This window comes from Anopheles funestus, chromosome 2RL (genome assembly GCF_943734845.2).
Source record: "Anopheles funestus chromosome 2RL, idAnoFuneDA-416_04, whole genome shotgun sequence".
NCBI classification, from domain to species: domain Eukaryota; kingdom Metazoa; phylum Arthropoda; class Insecta; order Diptera; family Culicidae; genus Anopheles; species Anopheles funestus.
In genome coordinates, this window is record NC_064598.1 from 29,816,923 (window position 1) to 29,840,572 (window position 23,650).

Here is a 23,650-nt window from a genome sequence, read left to right on the forward strand (position 1 = left end):
CCGGTTTTGCCCCATTTTAAGCGCTCAAAGGGCGCCGTATTGATGCGATCGTACCAGTGCAATCGTTTAGTGATTTGAGCTAAACGAACGGGGAAACAAAATTGAGGTCATAATCCCGTTGGCGCATTCTCGATAATGGACTTGCGCACTACGTCCCGTTTTGTAGTCCAGGGCACATTCTGATTGTGTAGCATTGTAATTGCTGTTTTCCTGAATATTTTTTCCGCAGATTTGGAAATAAAGATTTAATGAAAATTGGACCAGGAAATTTGCCATTTTGTCAAATAAGAAATGATTTGTTTGTTCTTTATTTTAATGGTTAATTAATTTTTTTTTATTTAACCATTAAATACTCGTTTGCTGTTCCGCTGCTTACCATTTCCCAGACAGTCTGGCGTTCGAATGCTAATAATTCAAAATGCGCAGTTTGTGTTCGACTCTAAGATGACATTTTGCGATCATGGAAGCGAGAATAACGTAAGACAGCCCACATCCACAACCGCCTCTAAACCAATCGTATCAAATATCCGCCGTAGTCGCCCTGGTTACCGGTCGGGCTGACAGCATGCGATCCATACATGGTCCGGGGACGGCGGAAGGAATACGTATTAAAATTAACAACAAAAAAAAATCAGGTTACCATCCAACGAAACTGAACGAGCAGATCCATCCAAAAAACCAGCGATCGAGCCCAAGTGTCTGCTCTGGTCTTGCTTGTGCGCTCCAAAGCGGTTCTCTACAGCGTTTTTCAGACCTGTGCTGGATTAAATTTCCGTACAGGTGTTATTAGATCGCGTCACCTTACGGTGAACAGCGGGTTAGTTTCGTTGTGCTGGGTTGGGTAAGCAAAACTACACCAGCCAGCTCATCTGATGGCCAAAAAGGGGGAACAAATTAGGGAAGAGACATGTTTTATGTTTGTTTTTCGTGAACTTAAAACTGGATCGGCTATATTCTTGGAATTTCATTCCATTCGTAAAGAAGAATAATTCCTGCAAAAGTAACTATGAGTTTTGCCAATACATCTCCAAGACATCAGATTAAAGAATTCTGAAACATAAGAAGATTTGAAGCAAACCAATGAGTCACCACTGATCATGAGTTGTGGATTGTTTGGAGTACTTCAAGCTTTCCTTCGCCGAGTCCAACCAATAAATCAGACATTGTGGAACTTTTGGTTCTTGATTTTTTTTGCAGTTCTGTGAGCGTTTCGTTGGCTTCACACGGCACAGTTGATGTTGCTGATTCGAACGCTCGTTTATTGTATCAATTTCCAGTTTCCTCAAGATTTATATAGAATTTGTTGAGATTTCTTTCCTTTTCCTCTTACAGAATGTATCCTGCCGGCAGGTGCGTTTCACGTTCTCTTAATCTATATCCACAGGCAAGCACTTTAGAATCGCAATTGACAGCCCAATCCAGAACTGGTGTTGGCGGTTTACAATGTGATTTTTACTGATTGTTTGTAAATGTGCTTCCAACCAAAAGGGAGGTTCTTTTGCAAACTACCATTCGAACGTCATTAGAATGCTTTCCAGTTCGACAACCGGGTAACGATAACAGTGCAGCATTCCTGCCGTAACGTTCCATAATTTCTTCCATTAGTTGCGTGCGTTGATAGCTATAGTAACCCCCCCGGTGTATCTGCATATAACATTGGTTGGTTCGTTTGTCCGTTCTACACCCCCCAGACATGAGTCCCTGTTTCTATTCTGCAGTCTGTTTCGACGCGACAGCCGACACGGCGTGGTGTGTGTGTGCCGTAAGCGTGACCTATTTAGGCGTCGCAGCGACCTACGTTTGTGGACATTATAAATTATCTTCCCTTTGCCATTCAATTCAAATGCGTCCGGGCGGCAACCGGGTTGCACTTTATCCATGCAGCGCGTACACACGCGAATGTGCGCTTGTGCGAACGGCTTCTGACCATTCTGAGCCACAACACCCCTGTAAGGGTGAAAGCGTGTTCTAGCCGCGCGGCTGGCGGATCTCTTTGTGATGGAATAATTATTTCCCCATGTTTAGCTTTGTTTCGGTCACCGTGCAAACGTGCAGTGTTGACGGTTTTTTTTGTTGCGTTGTGCCACACTGCAACCACCCAACTGTTAGTAAAGCGGTAGCGCGCGCGTTGAGAACGGTATTTAGTTGTGTTTTTTGTTTGTTCGGTGCGGTTGCGTGAAAGTTTACTAATTTTTCCAACATTTCCCCAAACCGTTGGATGTCCCTTTTCAACGAGATGGCAAAAAAAATGTATGCGTTCGTCGTGCGCACGTGCAATCGGTCGTGTCAGCCCGGAAGTAAGCAAATAAGTGCAGCAGCAGCAACTTCGAGAGACAGGCAAGGAAAATGCGGGTCGGGGGAAAATATGGTTCAAATGCACCCTTGCGCTTACGGACCCATCCAGCCGAGAAGGTACCATTGTTTTAAATCGCAATGCGACATAAAATGTAACATGTTCACCAACACTGCGCTACGCTGCATCAGCGAGCCCAAAAAGAGATGAAGGGAACCATTTAATTCCTCTGCCACCGTATGGAGCAGGGTTTCCATGGTCACCACACATTTTTTTTTCTCTTCTAAATCTTGCGTACAAACGATCGTACGCTGTGCCACCCGATGTTTGCATATATGCAAATGCGCAAATGCCAGTTCGCGCGTGTTTACTTTTAGTGTTCAATTTCTTTACCTTACCCGGAGCCGCGGTGCACAATTTTCACGGTGCAGCTTTACGCGCGAAAGTGACCGGTCTCGGTGAACTTGAAAGTGAGAGACCGCGTACTGCTGATCATACAGCATTAGACAGTATTGGAGTGCTTTATGCAAAAAAAAAATCGCGGGGAAAAAAACGCAAGTATCGAGTGGCGGTGGAGTAGCAAAATCTTAACACCGCATGCATGCCGGGAATGTAGTGAAACGATTTTTCTTTACCGTCACTTCTGGGACTGGTATAGAATCTCCCGGGACCTGTAACGAGCTCCCGGACGTTTAGCTACCGTGTGTGTAGAAGAACGAACCCAAAGCAGGTCAAAAGTTCACTCATTCGTATGCATGGTTGATAAGTACGCGCGACGTAGTATATGCGGGATAATATGAAACGATGAAAATGAGCAACATTAATCATGCTTACGGTGAAATGTTAAGCTTTTATGATCGGTTTTTTTTGGGATACACTTCCCAAGCTGCATTTCCGTGCAGAATGAATTTATGGTCCAATTTAGAACGTTACATAATACTCACATCCAATGTCGGCACTCGGATAATCTGCTGAAGTTGATCATACCACTCTGCTTATGGTTAGTAATTATCTTTTCCACCGTTTGTAAACAGGTGTGGAAAAGCTATACCATCAGAGCGAATCGGTACCGTTGAGTGAAGGAAGAAACGAAAACCCTTGTACTAAGGAAATGGAAAGAATTTCCCTGTACACTCGGCACGGTTCAAGTTCCTGGTCGCTGTGGGCAAATAATTTGCGACTACCTTTCGAACCTACCTTTCCTTCATTGCGTTCTTTTACGATTGCGCGGATATTCATCATTCGGATGCTGCCAGTGTGTGGTATGTTCGTTGATGATAGGGATCCGTCTGCCGAGATGGTCTGCCATCACGCTGATGGTGGGAAATTGCACACCCTTTACCGACGGATGTGTTTGTGTAGCAGTAAGCAACTCCACGACGCTCTTAAAATCTAATGGTATTGTTATTTCGTGGTATCTGCGCAGACTACTAATGCCCAGATGTGTGCTTTGAAATACCGACGTTTGGTGCAAGCCATTCAAAAGACTAGCGTCATATTGAGCGCGTTTAACGATCATCTCCCATCCCTTTGGTAGGGGTGGCCTTTGGCTTGGATAGGAAATGTTAAGTTTTACCGACACTCAACACCCTTGAGTGCTGATAAATCCCCAATCCTAACGCATCTAAGGTGCTTCATCCCGATAGTTCATACGATTTGATCGTCGCTGAAAGCTAATGAGCGGAGTCATTTGCACTAGAGCTCTTACTATCGGCTGGAAAAGGGTGACGATAAAACGGGTTCAAAACCCGAAACCCGTCAACAGCCCACCTAGATTTGTCGCCCGTTTGCTTGAGGGCATCTCTTGTACTCCGACACGATCGATCATCCTACGCAATCTCCGCTCGTTTGCGTCGGTACCTTGTTCTACAAAACAGCGCTAGAAAGCGTTGTCTAGCTGTACGCCACCCGTATCATATGGTGTCTTCTCGCTTTGACCAACCTTCTTCCGTGTCCAATTCCAGCCTCCACGGATAGGTTTACATTTGTGGCACTGCGATGAAAGCTATAAATTTTCATCTTCAACGATTTTCAAAGTAATCAACGGAGATGTTGCATTTTCAAACTGGGAATTGGGCATTGGTGACAGCGCTTATGGTGGGCTGTTTACGCAGCTAATCGAAAGCCAATCCAGAAAGTGCTTCGAAAAGCGGGTTTGTGTGAGGGACCTCATGTCGGAGGTGAGAGCACGAGTTTCCGGATGTGAATGCGAACTCTCTCTCGAATGAACTCGCACCGGTCAAACACAGTGCAGCTATGTGCAGATTTTTTTTTTGCTACAGCTATCACGAAGCGGAAGAATTCCGGATTATCCTAAGCAAATGGTGTCCGTTTCGCAAATTCCGCCCGGCCCCAAAACACCCGCTCGATCCATGAAACACGAAAACGAACGATTAAATTAGAAAATAATATTATTAATGTTGTGTCAACTATTATTATATTTCCCCTCGATCGTCGTGCCAGCATCCTGCGAGTGTGGAATGTGCGATCGTAACCGCTCGCATCTAAGCAGCGGGATGCAGACACAGGGTAGCGAATAAAAAGACAAACGTGAAACGTGAGCCTGTTCATCGATTGGAGGACCCTCGAGCGTGTGTCTTCTAGCCTCGCAGGCATACGGTGTCGTTCGGTGGTAGGCGAAACTTTCACCAAATGCATCTCCCGGTTCGGAATCGGTCGGAAAACTCCGTAGGTTTGACTGTTTGACAGCATCCGTAGCCGGGGTTTGCGGCTTTTACGCTGGCGACCGTTATGTTTGTTTGAGCGGGCCCGAAAGTTGCGGAAAGGCGTGACAATGAAGCGATTTATCAACGTGTCAAGGAAATCACTGCCTTGGCACTTGGTGGCTATAGGTTTTTTTGTTTGCTCAAAGAAAACGCATGCGATCGGCCACGCACAAACTTTTTGGGGGGGTTTGGAGGATTTATTTTTTTTTAGGACAGAGTTCAACCAAGGGATAGGTGTTTACTAAAAAGGTTTCGCATATTTTAAATACATAGTATTAATTTGTAGTATATTTTCTCTGAAAAGGGGTTTTGGAGCCTTATTCCAATCATGTAATCAATTAGTTCAGCCCAGTTTTCGTCACTACCACCACTGGGGCGGCCTGGTGGTGTGTGTGATAAACGGCGCAGGTCCACACGGCAAGACTGGGGATCAAATCCCATCCGGACCGTCCCCTCGTAGCAAGAACTGATTATTCGGTTTCGGGGTAAATATCTAGTAAGCCAGAAATGGCCGGCATGACCTTAGAGGTCGTTAAGCAAACAAGAGAGAGAAAGAGAGAGAGAGAGAAAGAGAGAGAAAGAGAGAGAGAAAGAGAGAAAGTCCACTTTTCTTTAAAATGATAAACGCGTCACTTGACAAACGTCAGAACGAAAAGAAGGAAGATTTTAAACAATTTTAAATCGGTTTTTTTGTTCGTTAATTATATGCTGTAAAAGCATGACACGTGTATAAAAAAATCAATAAACAATAAAAGATCAAAATCGAAGCTTCACTCATGTGTTTCTCATTCACTCATGCAGCTTATTGCGCGACGTTTTATTTGAATAAACACTTAGCGGTGTAAAAGGGTTGAAAATATATTTTCGTTTAACACATTACCATCAAAAGTGACACCCAGTTTTTTTGTGACAATGGAAACCAGAGCTACAAAAGTAACGCATCAGTGCTGCTTATTTGTTGAGCACGATTCCTCGCTGCGACATAGTTCTAACGTATCAGTAAAAATAAATGTTGATTTAGTTTCACGTAATACTTCAAACACTTGACAGAATTATTTTTTTAAACATGATGTAAACTTTTCAGAATACCTTGGACACTTTTTCCCATGTTTTATTAATCCATTTAGAAGATTAATGAACGATTCGGAATGCTCAATAACATTTCATTTCTCTCCATAGATAAACTTTCCATCGATCACTGCGTTGTCGTAGCTAAAAATAAAACACGACCTGCGCTAATCAATTGAATTAAAAGGATCGATGACCATAAATCAAATTCGATGATTTCAGCGTTTGCCTATAACCAATCGATGATCCAGCATCCGCCAAACGGAGTTAGCCTAAAGTTGGAAGCGAATTAAAGAAGAACGGCAAAATTCAGTTGCCGCTAAACACTGGCTGCTCTCCCGCAGAAATATATATCGGATCATCAGCTGGTTCCAGTGTGTCCAACTATTCATTCCACCCTTTAAAACTTTAAACATAGGATCACCAATTGTTTGTTTCGACGCATTTGATTATGGATCAATTCTTGGAAGAGCGTACGAGCCCCTTTCGACGCGGCATATCGCAACTGATCGACACACTAAATTACATTCGAGAGTCATGATGCGATACCCACAAATGAAACGAAAGGCGTATACTCCTCCAGAAAGGTTGAACGTACCCCTTGGGACGGGTGGAAGAACCTGCCAGATCTTCAGCCAAGCCATGTTTGGTTCGCGATTTCGGACAGCTCATCGATGTCATGGGAAAGGGGTTAGTTTGGACACCCTGGCAATACGATCTTGGCTTTCGTTTCATTTCATTTTGGATGGTAAAGACGTCATGGGTTACGAGAGACCATGTCACACACACACAAACAAAACCATTCAGACACACACAGATTCATCCAAATCAAACGATCTTTCTCGCCAACGCCCCCGGAGGTACTGTGTTAATTCTCGGAAATAAGTAAATACATAAGCTGACGTTAAAACAAATGGTAGCATGCACGGCAGGGACGCAAACGGTGGTCCTTCAAAGAACGGGGTGTACTCCGTGGAAGCAGGTGCCCCTTAAAAATCCCGATCTCTAAGAAATGGTACAGAACGGAAAACGGGTGGAGAACAAAATCTCCACAGAAAGATTAATCAACCAACCGTATGTGTGAATACGAAATGAGCCCAAGCAGATCTAGTTTACATGCAGATGGAGCTAACCATGGTGGATGGAGCGGTAATGTGGTAGCAAGGCAGAAATGCGATTTGCCCTCATCGGATTGAAACACCACCAGATCCCGTACACCCACTCGCTTGTGTCTAGCGTGTGCGTGTCGTGGATTGAACCACGGGATTAAGCAAAAAAAAACCCGTCCGTCCATCCAGTGTTCGCATGTGCCGGTGTATACGGGCTGATCTGACCGTTAAACGAGAGAAAGAGGGTATGCAAAACTGAATCATTCGCTGGGTTTCTGACTAAAAAGGGTACGAAAGGTACATAATAAAATAAAGAATGATAATCTACTCCGGGGGATTTCTTCGGGACATCCTGCTACTCGCGATCTGCTGATTCTAGACAGGCTCCCGGTACGATCGGCAAACGGTGAATCGAGGTAGAGTAGCTTGTGGTATTATAAATCTCTACACCGCGCCCGATCGGTTTGGGCAAGAGCACGGAATGAAAGTGTAATTTGCAGAACGCGCGGTACTCGAGCCAAGTGCTTGTTCTTGGTAGGTTGATGCTTTTTTTCTGCTATTAGGGACGGGACGATGAAACGGATCCTTCTCCCGTGTACAGGTAAACCCACTGGGTGAACCTGATCATGTGTAGGTGTTCATTACGCTATCACCACATTCAGATTCAGAATTCTTCGCCCAGACGTCGTCGTCATGGTCGGCATGTTCCGGCGTGGATGCAACCGGATCGCCGGGGTCGTGGAACTCGATCTGTCGAAGATGGAAGCATCGCTACCAGCGACTGAAACGTGAGCGAAAAGGGGGCAACCTCAAGAAGCTTGTGTGTGACAAAGTGTACGATGTGGACTCGTTTCCAGAACAGGCCACTAATGTCTCTTCCCGTTTGCCGAACCGGGAAAAGAGTATGTGTACCCGATGTGGTGGAACTCCTTCGGGTGGTGATCTAGGGGGCCGTTCCGAAGTGATCTATGGTAATGGTAATTTTTATTGCTTAGCAAAAATTCTACCAACCTCTAACCATCTCCTGCAAGATTTCGAACTAGCGGCAAGACTTTCGCTCTACGCAAGAAAACCACATATGTACAGGTACTGAACATGCTGCGAAACGGCAGCTCAGGATGGGGCGTATGCGCGACTTCAACAACTGCTCGAATGCCGGCGTTTAAGGTGCATGATTTATGAGTGTAATTTATGTAGGAAAATTGCCAGCTGAAATCAATTTTACCAACCTTTTTGCCGGCCAACAGGCGATATTGACTCCCGGGCAGGTTTTCCTTGTGGGTGGAAACGGGAAAAGGACGTCCCACCATATTTTTATATCGAAGTTGCTGGAAAAGAGAAAAAAGAGAAAAAAATTAAGTTTCCACTGTTGGAATGCATTTTTCTGGTGTTTTTTTTTGAGTACGCTCTGCAAAGCTCCGATTCGAAACACTACAGATAGTTTGATCACCAATCTACATGACCTTTTCATGGTGTACATACATTCCCAACGTGTGTCGGATGTATGGTGCACGTAAAGCACGGATTCTGTTTAGCAGAAATTAAGTATGATAAATGGTAGAACATAATTAGCACATGCTTTGTGGAGCCGGCAGGCCAAACCGCTGATAGGGGTGCAATTATTTAGCAACAGCGCAAATAATTCTTGCGCCCCAGTGTATGTTTCAGCTGTAGACAAAATCCTTCACCAACGAAAACCGTTTCCACCAAGCGGTTTAGGGCATCGCAAAATTTGACCCGGTTGATCGTTACGCGTCTTACATCCGGAACGAAATGGAACGAAATGGAATGAACCACCATGAATGAGGTTGTGGGAAGGAATTTCAAGTACTCTTACACCCATCATTTCTATGACTTCGAGCAATGCTTGGGAAGGCGAATTGCTGTTGCCGTTTCATTCCTTCATTCCTTCTGGTGGCTTGTACCACGGACAATCGATAGGAGTAATCTCTTGACGGAAACTGCGTCAATTGGTTACGACTTGCGTAAAAAAAACAGGCGTATTTAAAAAGTTTACTCAAGTTTACCAACATGAGGACATTACAAGCAACCGATCGGCAGCCGAAACCACAAGAGGATCTAGTTTCATTCGCTCTGGCTTCCACCGACTCTAACGCATTAGACCAAAGGGCTGACGGGCACGTTAGGAATCATCGACAAAGCGGTAACGTGCACATCCGTTTGCAACTCAGTGGAAGGAAAAATTGAGAGACACATCAAACAAGAAAAAAAAACAGAGAAAATTGGATTAACACTTTACACTTATTGGATGACAAGCAGCAGGCAAATGAACGATGGTGTCACATTTCCATGTTGCCAATATGCAACTTATCAACGTACAAAATGAATACGGGAAGTGGCATTTGTGCTTCCTTTGCACTGGAAGGGCATTTTGCAGTGTCGAGTGTTGTTGAATGTCATCAGGTCGAATATCGACCACAACCTGGTTCGAACTATTTTAAGGGCTTTCCAACTGGAAATATCTTGTGGTGTAAGAGGAACATTTCTTTCCATTAGTGTCCTCATAAGAGCTATAGCCATTCTATCGCCATATAGAGATTCTTTGAAATAATGTTTTATTTTAAAATATCCTCCACTGATTGGTACTGTAAAGGTTGCAACGAATTGCTGAAGAATTCAAGCACTTTACCGTACCACTGAAGTCGTGTGTTGCGTTTGAGATTTTGGATGATCAACCGTGAGGAAACACAAACGAACAAAAACAGGATTGAAACTTTTTTTTTTTTCAAGATACCAACGTTCACTTGAGTTAGCGTTTAATGCACCCCGATTGCACTTGCCAAAGATTGTGTTGCAGCTGGTTGCAGCAGGTGAGCGTAGGCAGTGGCTTTACCAATGCCAAACATTCTGATCACTTCCACCGATCTGCATCCTCGGTTTAGCGTTGTCGTTGCCCGGCTCCGCTGGTACCGAGTCGTGTTCTTGAAGTAGCACAGTATAAGCTCACCTGAGCAAAGTCTTGAAGCACGAACATAGAACATGCTCGTTCATACCACAAGATTTATTTTAGACTAACTGATAAACTAATTCCTAGCGGACGGTGGGAGTAAAAGAAATACAAAAGAATGTTATAAAAATGATTTACAATTATATTAAAGCTTTAACTAAATTGAATTCCTGAATAAAACAGTTCATACAGTGATATAGCAACTTTTCATACCTTAATTAACAAGATGCTTAATTTCTTAGTCTGAATTTTATTCCATGCAATAAAACCCATTTTATGATGTTGTATGCTTTGGAACGAATTGCTCCTATCTCGCCATTGCAGTGATTATCCCTTTCAACGCGAACCTTAACGCCACTTGTTAGCATTTACGATCGCAGCAGTTATGGTCTATGCATCTCTGGTAGCTTGTTATGCTATGGCACTGTAGCTCTGTATGCATATCGCTAGTAGCGCTGCTCTTAGAATACGGCAATACTCAAGGAACCGTGCAAAACTCCACTCGATCCCATTAGGAGTGGCCATTTATTCCAGTTTGTTCCGTACAGCGTCCCCCCCCCCCTTTAAAACTTCATCACGGTAGCACGGATTGGCAAGCAACAACAAGCACTGGCAGCAGCAAAAATTCCACCGACTTGTCGTTGTCAGGAGAGCCAGTGTCCGATCCCCATGTGCACGCTTTTCGAACGACCGTGCTCTAAATAGCCAATTTAGTTCGCCAAACGCGGCGAAAAGAATGTTTCACCTTCCCCCGCCATCTTTGGTCCTTCGGGGGAGATCATCGGCTCGCGTATTCGGATGCCAGAGTCAAAGTGCACCTGTGTGCTAAATTTACAGCGATCGCTCAGGCACCGGGTTGGAAATGTGCTGATTGATGGCGTCGTACCGGGGCGTTGCACGATATCGCTACGTTGTCGTCGTTTGGTCATCTTGATACGGCGCGACCAGTCCGAACGGGACTCGCCTTAAGCCACTGGTTGCCGTGCCGTTTTTGCATCGCAGCTATCCGGATGAGTTGCGCCTAACATATGACTTAATTATTGGTCTTATCTGCCCGGAGCGAGTATCGCAAGCGAAATCCTCATCGCCTGGGATCGGCGATCGTGGTGGAATGGTGGGTCCAATAAAAATGGTACCATTATATTCGCATTCGTTACACACTTTTTAACCGCGCAAGGTTGAATGGTGGCGACAGTGAAACATTGCCTCGCGGAGTAGCGGCCCGTCTGAACTTGATTCGCCGGAACCGCATGAGAAGTGGTGTTCATTTTATGGGATATTTTTAGCTCACTTTAGTTTATGTTCGTGTCCGACGCTTTTCAGGAGATCCCCGGAAGGACCTACTTACTTGTACTATAAGCTGTGGTGTCCTATGCACAATGCTGATCGTTATATTATGCGGCAAATTATCTACTACCGCAGCTCGGGTCGCACTTTTTTATCATATTCACATTGGCGCAGCGGTATGTTGACTGGTTTGATTAATATATTTTTTTCTCTTTCCACAATTCGTTTCAGATCTGTCCGATTGGGCTAGCGAAACTATCATCATGCGCTATTCACCTCGGATTCAACGTTGATGGGTACCGTGTAATAAAGAGTTTCCTAGACAGCAAGTGGAACAGTGGATGGAATGAATAAGATGCAAGGAATTGTGCAAAGGATAACCTGCCAGTTCTGTGCGCAAAGTGAAACTGTTCTATTCTACAAATGCTTTTGCATGCTTTTGCTGGATGCTCTTCATTTTACGCCAACGCTAACGAGCCCTGTCCAGAATGTTAGTACAAGATTAATGATAATTACCGCCCGACTGTCGCATGATAAAGTGGTAACGATAAAGTATAAATTTGATTTCGTACCGTACGCCAATTTCCGCTGGTTCGTTACTCAGTTTCGGTATTTCCTTTTTTTTTGTTGTCCCAAGGTGAAGTGATAATAGGTGACTAATCAGTGTATAATACATTGTGACGAGTGTGTTTTTTCAGTTTTTTGTCCATTTGCTTTCGCGATTTTCTTTCTTCATTTCTTCATTCCTATCGTGTTTTTTTTTGTTTTGTGTTACAGTCATACTTTGATCGTTTTGCAGCGTAGTGTAGCGTGCCCAGGCACGAATGTTTTGCAGTCCGGTTTTGACAGGAGAAACCCTTTCCTGATCTTGATCATTTAAATGGAGCCACATCGTTATCGCCATCATCAGCGATGCATTCAGAAGCATCGGCTGTCATTATTGTGAGTGCACCGGTTGGAAATGCATCGTGAGTGTATTGAATAGTGTATGCCAGTGTGAGAAAGGAAAAATCGTAACAACAACAAAAAAAACACAAGGAGAGTAGTTGATCTACGAAAAGACGTACCGAGCGCGCAACCACCTACTCTCCGATGTTGTGCCCACAACATATTTCGCAAATCAGAAGGAAGCGAGAGAAAACGGTTCTACATTCTGTTGCTTTTCTTCCGTGGCGGCTACTGCGCCTTTGACCGGGGCCCGGGCTTTAATCTCGCGTAACCGATCTAAGGCTGCTTTTAAATCATTATCATCACACCCGCGCGTACACCAACATCCAGCTAAAAACGTCGATGCATTTTGCGGGTGATCATACAGCATCAAAAGCGTGATTCGGCCGGTATCTATACATACTGTGAAGGATTGAACATTGATCAGCGGCGTGGTTTCGTTTCCCATTATTTTGCCTGTACGCTCTGATAGACACCAGGTGGACGGCAGACAGGACGTTACATTGTTTCTGGCAGTGTGGTATCACGGTTGTTGGCCGTAAATTGGTACAATCGATTGTGATCCCTTCATATTCGCTACTGGCCAAATTCAATCAACATCCGTCGTTGTCGGCGTTGTATGGTAAGTGTATTTTGTTTATTTTTATTTTTTTGCGGAAAATATAAACATTCGAATTTTGCTACTTCTCATACGGAGGAGATTTTCTTTTTTATCCCATAATTTTGTAAATCACTTAATCAAAGATTTTTATAGAACGAAGTGCTGGCATGCCGTTCCGTTAATCCATTGTCTCAAGTAGAATGGAAATCAATTTTTTCGATCCAAAATACAGTGGAGCACTGATTATCCGGGTACCTTTTATCCGGCTGTCGCATTATCCGTGCTGCTCGGAAATGACAGTTCCAAAGACGAATTGCGAAAGATGAATTCCAAAGACAAAATTAACTACAATCCGGTGATGGCAAGAAATAAAAGCCTCATTAGGGAATGATACAATTTGCTCAAGCTCGGCCAAATCGGAACAGATTTATTTTGCAAAATGCACCCAAGGAAATTTACATCTTGCTTCAGAAAAAAGTCCACCCATTACAAACTAAACACTAATATTTATTAATAAAAAGAGTTGTGCCTATTATCCGTGATATTAGCTCATCCGTCAGGGGGCGCGTCTCGATGAGCACGGATAATCGGCGTTCCACCTTCCAAAAATTATTTGAAACGATTTAAAAAGTATGCATTTGAATTTGAATTGAAATACTCCTTATATACATGTTTCCATAAACATTAATAATCCCTGCACGATGGTACTTGTAATTAATACATCTATACATTTTGTAGAGTGTTTGGTTAGATCATATATGATAACACCAGCGGCTTTGTTTCGAACCAAGACTCAGTTTTCATTGCTGGATGTTTGAAACAAATGCCTTATTTCATTTCATACAGCTTCGAGGGTTTCAACTTACACCTTCCTTCATATAGTCTTTTTTGGTTTTTTGGAGGCGGGTTGCCCAACCATAAATTTCGTACCCAAACCACCCGACAGCACGAAATAAAGAAACGAAACAAATTCTTTATCAGATCGCCTATAAATCTCTGGCGCTTGGATCTCGCACCCTCATCTACCTGGCCACCGATGCTACACTTTCCCGAAGGGTTAATCTAACAAAATGCATCGTTCTAGACCGATGTGCCTCAGCACAACTGCGACACGAATGTTCCGAATGGGTATAAGTATGCCGAGTAGTTTGTTCAAACTGCCAAACCTAAACACTGGAGCACCCCACCCCCCAGGGTGCTCGGTGAAGTCAATAAATTAATGTTCCAACATGCTTTCGGACGCGGTTAAGGATTAAATGTTTTGCTTCTACAGCTTCTACAGCTGATGAAGCCAAGGATGCTCCCCAAAAACGCTCCACATAGTTTGTGTTAAGGGGGTTCACGCACAGCGTGCGTCCGATTGGTACCCAATGTGTCCCATTCTTGGATCGCTAGTGAAATGATCTTCCCGTGGAGATAGACAATTTTTAATTTCTCACTTCTTTCGCTCGTGTCAGGATCTCGTAAATATAAGCTTTGTGTGCGATAGGTAGTGATATTTGTTTTGCTCCTCTTGCACGTTTTGATGGTGCCTGGTGCCAACGACTGGTCAAGGGTGGTAGTGTTGGAAAGAATTTATATGAAGAAAAAAATATACATGGGAAAAATAGCACCGTCATGCAGCTGATCAAAGCGACTTCGTCAACATGTGCTACACAAGCAGAGCGATGATGGTAATGAAAAGGTCAGGGAAGGAATTTCTCATCCTCCATTGAAAAACCCAATCAAATGGTGCTCTTTGCTGTCAATCGGTCGCCATTACAACGTCCCTGGTAAACTCATTGAGTGTACACGGAATGCTGTAATCCCTGTCTACACCCGTCGTGGACATCCTGGAAGATGGATGGTGCCGAGTGATTTTCCTTTTCTATTGCCATTGAATAGCATCTAAATATTTTGACAATGAGCGATTTAATTAAGCACTCGCATTCAGTGGATTTTGCCCTACCCGATTCACGTTGGGAGAATTTTAACATTCAATACTTTTGATATGTGACCACCGGCAAACGCGCGTGCGGAACGATTGAAGTTTGGCAGGAAAAATAAGCTTGGAAACTGTTTTCAATGGTTGAGTACACCAATCTCCTTTTTATTGAAGAATCTTTTCCCAACCTTAAGATTTTGCTATAAAATGGTACACAACTCACTGCGAAAAGCACTCCGCATCAAAACATGACTGATTCATAGTGAACATCTTTCAATTAGTATAATCAGTTCTATGTACTTCTTCTACTGATTCGTAGACCTTGCAGGAACGATCCTTTGCTTATGCTAATTTATAGCAACCGCACATGCAACGGTAAAACCATGCAACTGTTCGGTTGAATTTATTGATTAAACTCAAGGAGTGCCTATGCTGATGACGACAAGTAGAACGATCCTGTTGACTGGTAAATGTTGGGCAGTCCCAAGCCGGTTCAAGCAAGACACCCTTCATTCTGTTGGTCGGAAATGTGATAGCCCTTTTTTGAGATACACACTTACACATAGAAATGTGAAGGTAAAAATAAAAAGGAATAATCCCGAACGCCTGGCACATGGATCGTCGTTGCCGCTGACGGGAAAACGAAGCCTCACCTCACGAAGGTAAAAGTCCATAAATTATAAATTACGAGCTGTGAGGCTTGGTAACGTCTATTGAATAAAATATGGATCGCATGCGTAGCGCGCATGCACGTACTAAATGCACTCCCGACGGTGCGCTCGGCCACACCAACCATCGTGGGAGATCGTGCTAAACGCGTGCGACTCTCAAACACTTTTCAAACCAGATAAAAAGAGACATAGCAAAGTAAGAGCTAGCTAACAGGCAGAGAGATAGAGAAAATGTATAGCTAGAGTGTTGCATTAACTGTATCTTCAGCGCGACTGCACTTATGTTGGATGCGAATCATCTAATTGATCCACGCGGCCTTACGTGATGTAGTTTTTCACTGTTGGAACCTCCGTTTAGCAACTTCATGCAAAACGATGATGGACCGTTGGCCTGCTAATAGCAGTACATAGTGCCAACATTTTAGCAACTAAAGCTCAGTTAATGTAACGTCATTTGCACATTCTTATCGATTGCTTAGCGAAATGGTAAAGGCTTAAACTTACTTGTTCATAACGTCAATTAAGGAAAATATTTCTGTAGTTCGTTTTTTTCTAACTTCACATTTCAATTACTTTAACAAACATGAATGAACAATGTTTTACAATACAATTTTGTATGTTATTGTTAATTTTGCGAAATCGACTAACATTAATTTGTCATTAACAGGATAGATTTAGCAGAGTATTAATATTTAATAACTTAAAAAATATACAAACATTCAAATTCGAAACAAACAAAATATTTGTTCCTCAAGCAAATGTTCATTATTTTGTATAGCATCGATTAAGTCCAGTGCATCTCGCATACTTTACTCTCTTAAGTTGCTCTAAAAGTCTCTTTACACTGCTGACGCAAAACATTTGTTACTCGTGCGCTTCAAACAAAACGTTGTGTAGAAATCCACCTGCGCTATAACTTGTCTAATTGTTATTGTGCAGACAGGGACCTAAAAAACCGAAATGAAAAACAACACACAAACTCATCTATTATTTTCCATTTCGTCATAGATGATGTGCTGTTATTTACCGTAAAGATCAGTAATGTTGTAAAAATACATCAATTATATGGAAGACTAAGTAACTCTAATAATTCCCACAGGTGGCCAACACAGAGGGTGAACGAGTACGGGCATTGCAAAGTCAAGAAGGACTAAGCTCAGCTCGAAACCCCCCACTGGTTACGATGCGCTAACATTTTAGCACACAAGTGTTGGACGCGTAAAGTAACACGACCGTGAACATCCATTAATCGATCGGCGAATGTAACGCGTTTTTGGCGGTGCTCGGCGAATGTGTACTGCGGTGTACGCGCACAGCTGGGTGGTTCAATTTTCTCCTCTATTAAAATTTTGACCATTTAACGTTTTCATCACATTTAATCGGAACCTTTCGAAACGGTGCGGAGGGTTTTTTGTTTTGTTTCACCTCACCTTACCCTTTTATACATTAGCCCAGCACGAACTAAGATGATCAGTCGATCGCCGCGTGGAACACTGTTTTAAAACTTTCGTTTATGCTATACCGACCTTCTCTTTGCCGTATTGGGCAAATCGAATTGTCTACGGAGAGGGAAACCGTGCATAAGTGTGTGCCGAATTTTGGCAACCTGTTTTTTTCTTTCTTCTTTTTTTTAACTGTTTGATACTTAAATTTACGATCATTATTCTTATCTTTTTTTACTGTCTTATTTCACTTGCTATTTGGCCCGAGTGCGAATGTACGGTCGGGTGCTTGTTGCTCGGAGTGATTATCTTTACGGTTTATTTTCCTGTTTCCTGTAGCATGGATTGGCTGCTTGTTTTCCTGTATGATGGTGCTTGTTTTTAAGATGAGTCCTAAGTTTTTCCGTTTCTTCAGGTTTCCTTTCAATCTCCGCTGTATTTTCCTATTTTTAATCTTAAGTATTGCAATTTAAGATAATTTTTTGTATATGTCGGTATTTAAAAGAGATGAAAAAAAGGAAATAAATACAAAACTTTTAAGCGACGATGAATTTCCACTCAAAAACCCTCTGAAAAAATCTCTGAAAAGATGTTTCAATTAAGTTTTATCACACATTTCTGTCTGCTGTTTGGATTTCCCCTCTCCATGGGAATGTGTTCCAATGTTTGGCGGAAGAACATTTCCCTTATGGTGCCCGAATGACCCAGTTGGTGGGAAATGAGAGTGCGGTTAATCTTGTGCCACCTCGCGCGCTTGAGCCCTATTTGCGTGCCACACCCAACCAAAGCTCAACACGCACCGAACCCGTAAAGAAGCTACTGGAAACATGGGCAATGGTCGCGCCAGATAGAAAGGAACAGAATTGAAAGTGGAAACTAACAGGTTGACCTAGTTTCCACTGAAGATTGTGTGCAGTAAATGAATACTTCTTTCGTGCTTGTCTATAGGGTTGCTGGTAAGAAAATCGGAATGCATCGTTGTTGCATTTCCGTTCACCACACTGGAGTTATGCCACGAATAGAGCAGCTAAACTTGGTGAAATTAGTGACAACCGCTCATCATGAAAATGGTGCACGTGTGGATGGAGAATTGGAGTTAAAAATTTGCTATTCAAAAACCTGACCCATATACGATAGACACTAGCTCGGGCGTTTGAAAGTTTGTCGAAAATTGTCTTTAGTTTAACTGCAGTACAACCAAAACTAGGGAAAGAAAACAAAAGCCAGTCACTATAATAAATGCGATTCTTTCAGATGGGAGTCTTTTTTTACTGTTTGTGCTTGTTTTGCTAAAGTTTTATTTTTCTTCCAAATAAGGAAACACCGAGCGTTATTTCTCCACACAATAAATGCGAATGTTTCAACAAACGAATAAACACATTTCATTGTGTTTGAAAGCTCAGATAAGAAACCCGCCAGTTGTCTAGTTTTGCGCAACTGTCAAGAAAGTATAAACAACTCAAGACCGCGCATGAACCATCCATTTGCGAACTATCTGCACGCTCAGATCTACAAACGTGCTTCTTTTTTTTTGTTGTTCGTATACTTACTACACACCCTAGCTCCGTTGGTTTTGGTCCCCTTTGAACTTCAGACATCGTGCCGGAGGTCCGGATTTGAGAACGGAATCTGTCGCCGTCATCATCGTACGGATGTGAAGACATTTGCGACGACGAACGTAATTCACTTTCCTTCCGCGGCACCCAACGTTGGCACGAAAGAAAGTGTGGACGTTGGTTCTACAGTCCGAAACGAAAATTCACATGGCCCATACCGGACCGCATGCGTGATTGTGTTTCGTGTGCCGAGCTTATGAGTTTGGCTACAAAACTATAACCGGCTGCGATTAGCCTCTTCCTGCACCGGTCAACCTTCCGTCGGCCAACCATCCCGCACCACGCTCGTGAGGCTTTTTTTTAAATAGAAATAATAAATTTCATCGCACTTTCAGCACAGTTCCGTATTCATCCGCTTGGACGACAGTTGCATGTGGTTAGATTTTCTTATCCGCATCGTCAACCCACGGACCCCACGACAGTACGCGGCATCCCAATGGGTGCATGTTGAAAATGTAAAACATGATCCAGGCAGCAGGAAAAACACACTCACACAAAAAAAACCTGATCATGGCCAACAGTGGAATTGTGGCTATGCGAATTAAAAAATGGTCTTTTTCTATCCGTTTCTTCTTCGCTAAGGCGAAGAAAATGTTCTGTTGATTTGATCGTAGGGCGTATCATATTTTCTCCACAATCGGGATCGGGCGAAAAGTTTTACCTGTTTTTTTTTTTTGCAAAAGCTTATTTTAGTTTTTCGTACTATCAATTGTTTACCAAACCTGGTCGAATTTTTTGCGCACCGATTCGATTATCTTCAGCTTGTTACGTTTCAAAAATGGCATTCCGGTGCGGATCCGGACAGGTAAACTCTAGGGTACGTTTAAAGCGTTAGACAAACAAAATAGACAAGGCAGCGAAAAACCAGCAGCCACTAGTGGTGGCTGTGATTTGATCAGTCACATTACAGAAAAACAACCCTATATCTGTTGCAATGCGCATAAAGCTGCAACTGCGGCCATTTCTCTTTATCGTAATCAGATCCCATTGCAGCTAAGAAATAAACACAGTCAAATACACCGGTGCATCGACGATAGGACGAATCAGCCGCAATGGGAACGATCATTGGGCCAAAGCAAAAAAAAAAAAGGAAAAGCAAAACACAATCCAAAACCCAAACGACTTCCCATTTCATCGATCAATCATCTGAAAGATCACGCCTACGATTTGAGTAACGCTGCTTTCGGTACGCCAAACAGCGGTACCAACACGCTGTAATGGCGGTAATGAGGTGCACGAGGCAGACTTTAAGGATTTGTGTAATGATGGTTGGAAACTGAAAACCACCACAGCTCGGGTACTTGCTTCCCAGTGTGTTTTGTCCTCGTGAAAAGGGGGCCATTTAAAGACTCACATCTTGTGTTTCATTCGCAACACACTGTGGAAAGTGTGGCTTGCGAAAGAAAAACCCATCAACTGAATGCTTTAAACACTGGTACACACTTCACCGGTAGTTAATTTAATATTTATAATCAATAAATCGTTAGATAAATTGCCCCCGATAGATGGAATGCGCTTTTGTTCCGGACAGTTACCGGTGCGCTCGAGTATACAATCCGTTCGGCGCTTTGCACGATCCGCCTGTCGATGTCCGGCCTCGCTGGTGCGTCGCCTATCGTAGAACGACGAAACAAAGATAAAACAACATAAATAGGGACGCACAGTGTGATTTCGTCTTTCGTTGGCGTATCACGATTATGGAGGCTGATCGATCGATCTATCCCGACTTTGTACGCAAGAGTGGAAAATCACCATCTATCGCCTGTTTTTTTGCTACAAGACTTCAGTTCGTTTGAACTATATAGCGATTTATTCGAGTGCTAAAAAGTAACTCCTCGGACCTGGAGGGCTTTTGCTTGATTAGGAACGCTAATGAAGACAACGAACGCATAGCACCCTTGGTAAATGTGCCATTACTTTAGCTCGTTTCGATCGAAAGTGTTAGGTGCTATAATGGCGATTATAGCATTGCTCGTGGTTAACATACGCCAGATATGATACTACAAGCAACACAGTGGCATTCATTTTAAAGGCCAAAACTCGTTTTAGTAAACCCTTCATATTAGTGTGAAAGTTATGGTGAAACAAAAAGATCATTCCATTTTTATGGTATCCTTGGGCGAACGTGTGCAAAGAAGTTTGTATTCTTGGAAATGCGTTCTATACGTGCCACTACGTCCAAGGACTTCTGCGTATACACGCCAGTAGGTCATGTAGCTCATTGAAAAATATTTTTACTTAATCGAAAGTTTGTTTGCTTTCAGCTGATTTGACACAATTTCGCAACATTCTTTTTTCTACACTTCTCACTCTCGCGCTTTCACGAACCCTCATAGGTGCTTTTGGTCCCGGTAACCTAGCTTGTGGTCAGCTGGTTCTTTTTTATTTCTCCACAATTTGCGCATAATTCACACAACGTAACACTTTCATCTTATTGTTATGGTAAATAGCATAGTTTTTTTATAGCGGCGGGACACCTTTGTGATGTACTCTCTCGCCACTAATCGACTAATGCTATTGTCTACTAGTTGCCGAATGGTGTTGCGGTCTTTCGCACTTTTGATGAGTTAATTCGACCAGTTTTCACCCGGTTTGTGAGCACGGTGCTAAAACCAAAATCAAGAGAGAGAGAGAGAGAGAGAGAGAGAGTTGATATGTCTGGCAGGAGCGAAAGCGATTGGGGGTAGGTGTGAAAAGGCTCGCTTACTGAAAGGTGAAGATCGTGCCCTTTTCAACCCCCTTTCCTGTTTTGTTTTGCTTTTACGCACACTATTTAATGAAACTGTGATGAAGCGACTAGTATGTTTTTTTTTGCAAAAAACGGTGTCAGTCAGATTACGCCATCGGTTGGGTAGACGTGCCCAATTTTTGACTAACTTTTTTTTCCATTGTCCGATACGATTTTCACTCAATCTGGTAGTAAAATGGTGTGCGTCAACAGAACTTTCCTTCCAACCGGCAGCTTGACAGAGAATAGCGGAAATTTTTATGTAATCTGCAATGTGCTTTACAACGTTGTGGGTGCTGCGGATTTCATCATGGTTTTTGTTGTGTTTGCCCGCTTGAAAGTTGTATATTTATTTATGGTGGCTACAGGTCAACTATCTCACCCGGCACGTGTTCGGTGTCGCATTGGAAAGTAAGCGCGAACTTGATTCGGAAAGCGAGAGGATTGTGGTGTTACACAAAAATCGTGGGAAATGTGACTTTTTGTGGACCCTGTCTTTCTATGTATATTATTAACGTGAATATATCCACTGACGCAACAAGTCTCAAGTAGATCATTCTGAATTTCTCATGAAAATAATGTCCGCTAAATGCAATCATGTTTTTAAAATTCACTAATGATGTTTGTTGGTGCTTTGCTTGGAAATATATCCCATGATAAATGAGCTGTAAACAATGCTTCTTTTTGAAAAGATCTTTATCCATTGAATTCTTACTGGAATGCCAAAACCGGCAACTTAACATCTTCGTTTAGCGATGGTATTGCTAGAGGCATCGCTGTATGCCAAAGACCTTTGATGAGCCCAATAAGACATGCCGACACGCGATGAACATGGAAAATATGAAGATATTGCAAAAGGGTTCTGAAGAAGTTGCACCCAATGTGCAGGAACTAACGAAAGATGATACGTCGTGGTATTTCCCCAATTAAGCAGTCACCACACGACTCCGTTTGACCGTTTTCAAGGAGATCCACAGCATCCGCTAACCAAATGCAAAGGCAACGCACAGATCAAGCTCAGAATTCCACGAACCAGAGCCAATGGTGGCTGTCGATAGGGAGCCGATGCATTTGCAAACTACCCCAAGAGCATGTAAAGATGCGCTCGGACTCGTATGTGTGTGTGTTTGTATTCCGCAGGTTCCTGAGTGTGGTGGTAGTAAATTTTTATTTCTACGCCTCGGGCAGGTGTGTTAAAAGTGAAACACATAATTATGCAAACATTAAAACACAATAAATCTAGAGAGGATTACCGCATGTCGTTGAACCGTGATGAACGTTGATGCTGGAGGCAGTAGAAATCAAGGACCTGTACAGTCAGTACACTTTTCTTTAGACACTGCACGGAATGTCCTTGAAAGAAAATACTCCCTGCTGCTTTGCATCCATTCGGCCATAGGACGGGTATAATGTAATGTGCTTAGTTTGGTTTAAGGCGATAGAATATTGATCCGTCTTGAATTATCATAGCTTTACTCTTCTCTACATTCTATGGAAGCTGTCATCAAGGGTGAAAACCTCGCCAAGATATAACCCTTAGATCAGTGGAGCTGCGGGTAAATTTATTAACAGGCTTTTATGAAAATAAAAATATCCGCAAAGCATGAAAAGAATTCTTCCCCACGCACGCCGGAACCCATCAGTTTGATTCTTTGTTTGCCTTCTTTGATGGCATTTGGTTCACATTGCCTTGCCTTGGGTAGTCAGGAACCTTCGGTTGGTTACTCTCGCAGCTTCAACAACAATGTACCATTATTGATGCACTGACGCAATGTTCGCCGTCTTTACCAAACAGGGTGGGGTGGATTGGGTGCGAACTTGATCATTACCAGACCGTCGGCCACGCCATCCCGTGTGCCGCAATAGCACACGAAAATCTCGATTAAGCAATATTCACTGCCGAACTAGATCGAGCAAAAGAGAGAGTGTGAACCGTGCACCGGACGGAAAGCTCACCGCGAAGGCGAAGACCGCGAACTGAATGGAACCGCCGACGGTTGAAGACGTGAAACGTGTTGCGGCACTAGCTGGGAAGAACTGCGACAAAACGGAAAATATTGCCCGCGGAAAGCGTTCGCAGATAAATGGCTCATTGTAGGTTCGATGGTTCGAGGCCATAGATGTATTAGTCGGCGAATGGACGATTGTGGAAGTAATGTGCAACGCCCTCAACCTGGGCAAAAGCCCGAGTTTTTTGGCGCTACGGATTTTCGTTTTTGCGCGTGGGAGACTTGAGCTAAAATTGGTCAAGCTCGGCTGTTTACTCTCG

The 23,650-nt window shown here is 43.2% G+C and overlaps 2 protein-coding genes across 7 annotated transcripts in view; one reads left to right on the forward strand and one right to left on the reverse strand.

The window, feature by feature from the left end:
• The window catches only part of LOC125765758 (cadherin-99C), a 142,887-nt gene that overhangs the window by 20,399 nt on the left and 98,838 nt on the right, over positions 1-23,650 (forward strand). For 3 of the 6 annotated variants that reach the window (XM_049431204.1, XM_049431200.1, XM_049431203.1), the window contains exon 2: positions 12,229-13,021. The gene's annotated coding sequence lies outside the window, so the exon portion shown is untranslated. Of the gene's footprint in view, positions 1-11,682; positions 13,022-23,650 lie in introns of all 6 variants that reach the window. The other 3 variants (XM_049431201.1, XM_049431205.1, XM_049431206.1) reach the window with 3 other exon arrangements.
• The window catches only part of LOC125765771 (WD repeat-containing protein on Y chromosome), a 118,185-nt gene continuing 102,307 nt past the window's right edge, over positions 7,773-23,650 (reverse strand). The window contains exon 5 of the mRNA XM_049431229.1: positions 7,773-8,524. The gene's annotated coding sequence lies outside the window, so the exon portion shown is untranslated. The remainder of the gene's footprint in view (positions 8,525-23,650) is intronic.